The sequence below is a fragment of the Alligator mississippiensis genome, chromosome 1, assembly GCF_030867095.1.
Source record: "Alligator mississippiensis isolate rAllMis1 chromosome 1, rAllMis1, whole genome shotgun sequence".
In the NCBI taxonomy this organism is placed as follows: domain Eukaryota; kingdom Metazoa; phylum Chordata; order Crocodylia; family Alligatoridae; genus Alligator; species Alligator mississippiensis.
The window spans coordinates 317397413-317404671 of record NC_081824.1 but is presented as its reverse complement, the minus strand read 5'-3'; positions in this window follow the sequence as shown (position 1 = coordinate 317404671).

Genomic DNA, 7259 nt, shown 5'->3' with positions numbered 1-7259 from the left:
TTATGCTCTTCTGCTGACTCTGCAGTATCTGTTTGCTGGCCAGGTTCTTCCAGCTGTGCTGATATTTTCTGAGCTGTTGCTATACCAATAACAAATTATTTTTTTCAGCTGTCTCAGAAAGACATGAAGAGAATCAGAGTTTGTGCCAGGACTTGGCTGCTGCCCAGCTGTAGCAAGGCTGTTTTTTATAGCGAAGAAATGCAGAGTACAGCTTGTGAGATTCAGAGATCCAGCGACAGATCTTCAGCCTATGTTCAAATACAGGGTCTGTGCTTTTTTCCATATTGTGTGGCCTTAAAGCACAATTGACTAAATCTAAAGGCAACAGATGCATAATCACAGGGTTTACAAACTATATCCAAAATCAGTCGACTTTATTAGCTCTTTAATTGGGTACATTTAAACAAAAGACTTTCTCTGATTTTTTTTCCTGCTGACCCGAATTAATGGGTTTTAGTTAAGAATTCTCCCTCAATTTGAGCTCTTCCTATCCAGAAACGCAGTGTTTAGTTCCGTGGGTACTGATATGTCTATGCTCTTATCTGGAGACTACCTTAATAGCATCTCAGTTTTTCAGATTTCTCTCAAACAGCATTCATCCCTTCTTTTAGTTATGTACTTTTTGTATTACCTTATCTCTAGTCAGCACACACTAAACTAGCTCCCAGAACTATGCATTCAGCTTTCCTCATCTTACAATGGATTAAAATCACTCACTAGAGAAATCAAGCTATTTTTACTGCAGCTGGAAGTTGGTCTCTGAACTGCTCCTGTCAAGCTAGACTGGGGTTTCTATAAGGTAAACTGTCAATCAAAACTGTACATTCTGTCATAGACCCCATCAAGGTATCTGTGGCCTTGCAGGATGAGGATGCAAGGGACCTGAGATCCAGGCAGGCAGGAAGAGATGGTCAGGAAAGAAGTTGTGTTCCTTCTCCTGATCTCTGTATAATGCCTTTTTGAGTTTAAAGAAATGGAAAATTATTGAGCGAGGAACAAAAATGTATTTTCAGACTTTTAAGATTTCCAAAAAGGGCAGAATATATAAAATCCATCCCTTATGTAGTTAGCAATGTGTTTTAAATGCACAGATTTGATTTCGTTTTGTGAGATTAAGTAACATGCCTTTTCTGATTATTTCCTTTAAAATCATTTTTTTTCTTTCCTTTTTTTTTTGTTGGAGTTATTTTGAAAATCTGAATGAGCACTGGGCAAGCCTTTCTGAAAGCCTTAACTCATGTCAAGCAAACCTTTTGGTTAACTTGGGATGAGTTTGGGGCAAGTTATTCCCGACACTATGATGGAAATAGTGCAAACTCTGTGGTTTTGAATGTTTTTACTGGAAACTAGGCAAAATTTGTGGGTTTTGTGTTTCTGAAAGTTTTGAAACTCAAAGCTCAAGAGACTGAAACCCACATGAACCGAAGTATGGAGTAAAGGTTCACACAAACCACTGTAAAACAAAACATCCAAGTTTTTTGAAGTTTTAATTTGAGATCTTTCAGCTAAATTTTACCACATAATCAGGCATAACTAAATTGATTCCAGTGGGTCTAATACACATTTATACTGGAAATAGGTTTGTTCCCACCTCCTTAAAAAAAGTGAAGCCAACATACATGCACACCCACAACATGTCAGTGAATAATAAGAGTAATAAAAAACATCCTAAACTATATTTCATGTTGTTTCAGCTTCCAGTTGGTTTATTGGGTTTTGAAAATTGGGTACCAATAGAAATACTGATTCAATATTTTGGCCCTGTTAAGTGATGCCAACATGATCTTATTATTAGACTGAAACATGGTCAGGGTAACTGAGATTAAAGGAGTCAATAGTCAGTGCATGTTGCATTTAATACTTTTCTTTCTGGGATTGCTCAGTTTTTTTACAAATGTATGACTATATGTGAGAGGGGAGGCAAAAGCCCCCCTCCAGCGTGGCCTGGACCCTCACTCAATGCATCCCGACACTCACCTTGAGCCGGGATGAGCAGCAGCTGGGAGGAGATGTCAATGCAGGCTTGGCAGTTTTGCAGCTGCCTGAGCCTGCGTATAGGCAAACGCTGGGGGTGTGGCTTCGGAGCAGCGCGGTCGGCTCAAAAGGCAGCTGGGGATTCAGCTGAGGTGGTGCTGGGAAGTCGGAAGCAGAACGCCAGCTGGGAGATGCTGAGTGCAGAGCCAGGAGGTTTCAGATCCAGCTGCTCTGGGAAGGAGTCAGCTGCTTGCCAGAGGACCCCCACCGGTGAGGCAGAAGGTAGCCTTGGGGGCCAAACAGGGCAAGGGAGCCCTGTGGAGGGGCAGCAACCAAAAGGGACGTTGCTGGGGAACGGCAGGGCTCTGACCAGGAGCTCGGGCACTGCGGCTGGAGGCGGATCCTTAAGCCTGCAGGCATCCTCAGACAGTCCCAAAGTGGGCAGAGCACAGGGGGTCATGAGCCCTCAGAATGGGGAGGGAGATGACGCCTGCTGGAAGGACCAGGACAACTGGACCTCAGGTTAGCTGGTCCCCAGGGAAGGGATGCCAGAAGAGCTGGTAGAAACAGGGCACAGGGCGGTCGCCTACTAAAGGAGAGGGGGACGGACAAGTATCCCTAGGAAATCGAGGGTCCCGAGAGAGAGACAGAGCCAATCTTGGGATCCCCGCCAGCAAAGGCTGGTCATTCTCAGCTAAGTTCATAGTTTGACCCCAGATGGGGCAGGTTAATTTCTTAGAAGAAGGGAAGCTTTCCCAAAGACAAGTGGCAGATTCCTGAAGATTGACGGCCAGAAAGACCCATCCCTTCCAAGGCAGGCAGTGTGGGAGATATGCGGGGAGCAGCATCTACTCAAGGCCGAGGACATGGTAAGGGTGGGGTAAAGGGGAGGTTTGGAGCTCCATGAAGGCACCCCAGGGCCGAGACCCCTCCGGGTCACCAACAGAGAACTGCCTCCCCAACAATAACATCAAAGTTGTGGCAGACAAGAAAGGGGCAGCGCCCAGGCCATCTAGGTGGCACTGAAGCTGGGTCTTGCCCTGACATCACTGGGGGGCAAGGCACCAACAAAGAGGGACCTGAAACCTTACAACACATACCAGCGACACTAAACCACATGCAACCTCATTCCGGCTCTCTTTGGATAACAATGCTGTTGGCAGTTATAACAGGAGCATGGTGTACAATAAAACACTAGTTGTTCTCTTCTTGCTCTTTGATCAGCTAAGGTAAGCACTTCTCCACAACATAAAACTTTTCTGTTATAAAATAAGGCTTATGGGCTTGGAGATAGCTGAGAGAGAGAGGATTTGAGTGTACTGGTCTATCTTGGGAGGACCATGAGCTGTCAGTGTGATGCAGCTATGTAAAAGGCTTGGGGTAATTCTGAGGTCTTAAGAGGGGTATCTTTAGTACAGGCAGTCCTCAGACTTATGATGCAATTGGTTCCTGAAAACTATGTCTTAAGTCAAAGTTGTAACTTGGAGCCAATTTTCTCATAGAAACAATATTATAAATGGGGGATTGGTTCCTTTATGATGCTTGATACAGCTGCATCCAGCTGGTAAGTCTGGGGTGATGGAAAGGGAGGAGGAAGGGAAGGGAGTATGGGGGGAGGGGGCATGAGGGAGGGGGACAGATCTAGGTCCCCCACAGTGAGGGTGCGGCTGGAGCTGGAGCAAGTTGCTTGTCTGGTGGCTTGTCCAATGGCTCCCACAGCTCATCTGGGAGGGCATGGGGGGCTGTTAGTGTGTGGCTATGTGGGGTGTGGGGGAGGGTGGGGGTGTGAGTGTGGGGTGAGGGAGCATGTGGGTGTGTGGGATGTGTGTGAAGGAGTTGAAGGTGAAAAGGGTCCAAGAATGAGGCTGGTGGCAGGTACCAGCATGGGGAAAGCTTTTTGACATACCTACCTGCCCCCCACACTGCCCGTCTCCCTCCAGTGGTTGGGTGGGGGGTGGGGAGATGAATTAAAGATGATTCTGTGATAATTAGATTCTATACGTGGAAAATTATAACAACTTTATAAACTTTCCATGTATCAACTATAATTATTGGGGAGTCATCTTACATTCTGGGTTATCTTAGATTCAAGCAAATACAGTATTTGTTTTGAAAATGGTCAACAATCATCCTTTAAAGCTGTGCCTTGATTTCATTTGACTTTTATTAATCACTTTATAGCATCTCTGACCCTGAAGGAGCCCAAAATGTTTTACAGACTGTGGGCCAGATTAGCCTGAATTGCGAGAAAATCTATGCAGGTCAATCCATCGACCCTACTCAACCTCTCATTCTGAGGTTTCAGTTTTTGGACCAGGGCTGAATCTTCCCATTCTACTTCCTCCACAGCAAATTACAATGTGTAACCAGTTGGTGATACTCTTTCCTACTTCACACTATGGATGTTGCACTATGAATTCAGGGGACTGAATCTTGTCCTCTCTGTTGGAGAGATCACCAGGGATCATAGAATGATAGAAGTAGGGTCAGAAGGGACCTTGTAGATCTTCAAGTCTGACCCGCTGCCTGGGCAGGAGAGAAACTGGGCTCAAGGGACCCCAGCCAGGTAGGCATCGAGCCGCTTCTTAAAGACCCCCGGAGTAGGAGCCAGCACCACTTCCCTTGGAAGTTGGTTCCAGATCCTAGCTGCCCTAACTGTGAAGTAGTTCCTACGGATGTCTAATCTAAACTCTCCAACAACTTGTGGCCATTATTCCTTGTTATCCTGAGGGGCGCTAGGGGAAACAAGGTCTCCCCCAAACCCTTCTGGTCCCCCCTAGTGAGTTTATAGACAGTCACAAGGTCCCCCCTCAGCCTTCTCTTGTGAAGGCTGAACAGGTTCAGGTCCCATAGCCTCTTGTTGTAGGGTCTGCCCTGCTGTCCCCAGATCATGCGGGTGGCCCTCCTCTGGACCCTCTCAATGTTGTCCACATCCCTCTTGAAGTGGGGTGCCCAGAACTGGACACAGTACTCCAGCTGTGGCCTGACCAGTGTCGCATAGAGGGGGAGGATCACCTCCTTGGCCCTACTTGAGATGCACCTGTGGATACACGATAGGGTCCAGTTAGCCCTGCCGACCATGACCTCGCATTGTCGGCCCATGTTCATCTTGGAGTCAACGATGACTCCAAGATCCCTTTCTGCCTCTGTGCTCTCAAGAAGGGAGTTTCCCATCTTATAAGTGTGCTGCCGGTTACTACTGCCCAAGTGCAGCACCCTGCACTTGTCAGTATTGAAACGCATCCTGTTTTTGTTAGCCCACCCCTGCAACCTATCCAGGTCTTTTTGCAGTCTTTCCCTCCCTGCTAGCATGCCCACCTCACCCCAAATTTTGGTATCATCAGCAAATTTGAACAGGTTGCTTTTCACCCCGTTGTCCAAATCGCTGATAAAAAAAAAAATCGAACAGTGCAGGCCCAAGGACCGAGCCCTGGGGGACTCCATTGCCCACTTCCCCCCAGGTCGAATATGACCCGTCCACCACCACCCTCTGAGTACGACCCTTCAGCCAATTAGCAATCCATCTGACCGTGTAGGCATCAATGCCACAGTCGCCTAGTTTTTTAATGAGGATGGGGTGGGAGACAGTGTCAAAGGCCTTGCTGAAGTCCAGAAAGACTACATCCACGGCGACACCTGCATCCAATGCTTTTGTCACCTGATCATAAAAGGCAATCAGGTTGGTCTGACATGACCTGCCCCTAATGAAACCGTGCTGGTTGCCCCTGAGCATCATCCCCGATGCCGGCCCATCACAGATGTGCTTCTTGATGATCTTCTCAAAGAGTTTCCCCGGGATTGAGGTAAGACTGATGGGCCTGTAGTTGCCCAGGCCCTCCCTTCTCCCTTTCTTAAAGATGGGGACCACATTGGCTACCTTCCAATCATCTGGCACCAGGCCCGAGCACCATGAGCGCTCGTAAAGCCGTGCCAAGGGCCCAGCAATAACCCCTGCTAGCTCCCTCAACACCCTGGGGTGGAGAGCATCTGGACCTGCTGACTTGAACACGTCCAGCCCCTCCAGAGCCACTCTAACCCGGTCCTCCTCAACCTTAGGTCTTGAGGTGTTCCCCTCGAGTCCGTCTTGAAACACGGTGGGGGAGTCCCAGTCCCTGCACAAGAAAATGGAGGTGAAGAATTTGTTGAAGAGGTCTGCCTTCTCCTCTGGCGCAACTACCAGATTGTCCAGCGCATCTTGCAGAGGCCCCACGTTTCCCAGTGCCTTCTTCATCCTCCCTATATATTTGAAAAAGGACTTTTTATTATCTTTGATCCTGGACGCTAGTCCTAGCTCTATGTCTGCCTTAGCTTTCCTAACAGCCCCCCTACAGGCCTGAGCAGTGGAGGTATACTCTTCTTTGGAGATTGCCCCCGCTTCCACCGGGTGTACGCCGCCTTTTTGGCAACCAGGCATTTCTGGACGTCCTTGGTGAGCCAGGGAGGCTTTTGGGCACTCTTGCCCCCCTTGCTTCTTGTTGGGATCGTCACCCCTTGGGCCCTGGGTATCGACTCCTTAAGGAATGACCACTCATCTTGGGCGCTGAGTTCCCCTGCCCTTGAGAACCCCAGCGCCTCTCCCAGGATCCTGGTTTTCCCTGGCAAAAAATCACAAATTCTCTGATTTAAACCCCACCCAAATCCATGATTAAAATGAAAGCCTCCCCCACAGTCCCCCAGTGCTGCTGGTGTCCCTTACTCCCTCCCCACAGCCCCCTGGTTCTGCTGGTGCCCCTCACCCTCCCCCCACAATCCCCCAGCCCTGCTCCTGCCCCACACTCCTCCACACAACCCCCCCAGCCTGCCACCCACAGCTCCTGCTCCCCCATCTGAGAGGGCTATGGGGCCAGGGACCTGGGTTTGTAGCCCCCTGTCCCTGGCAGAAGGCAGCAGCTGCTGCAATGAAGTGGAGCCCAGCTCCCCACTTGCTGCTTGCCTGCTGCAGGCTTGGACAGGGGGTGGGGGACTGCTCCTCACCATGGTGCACACTCCCGGGAGGCAGAAAGGACCCTTGCCCCCCAGATCTGTGCTCAGGGCAGGGACTGCACACTACCTGCTACAGGCTCCCACCTGCTGCCCTCCCCTGGCACCTCACAGCCCAGTGTGCATGACTCAGCACTGCAGGGAACAGTGGAACCATGGAGGAAAACTGCCTGCTGCTGTCAGTTCTGCATTGCTGTGGTGAGGTGTCCCCTGCCTGCACAGCTGTAGCAGGGATGGCAATGCTGGGTTGCATGCAGGGGCCAGGGCAATATGAAGCTCACAGTGACAGGCAGCTTCCTGTACAG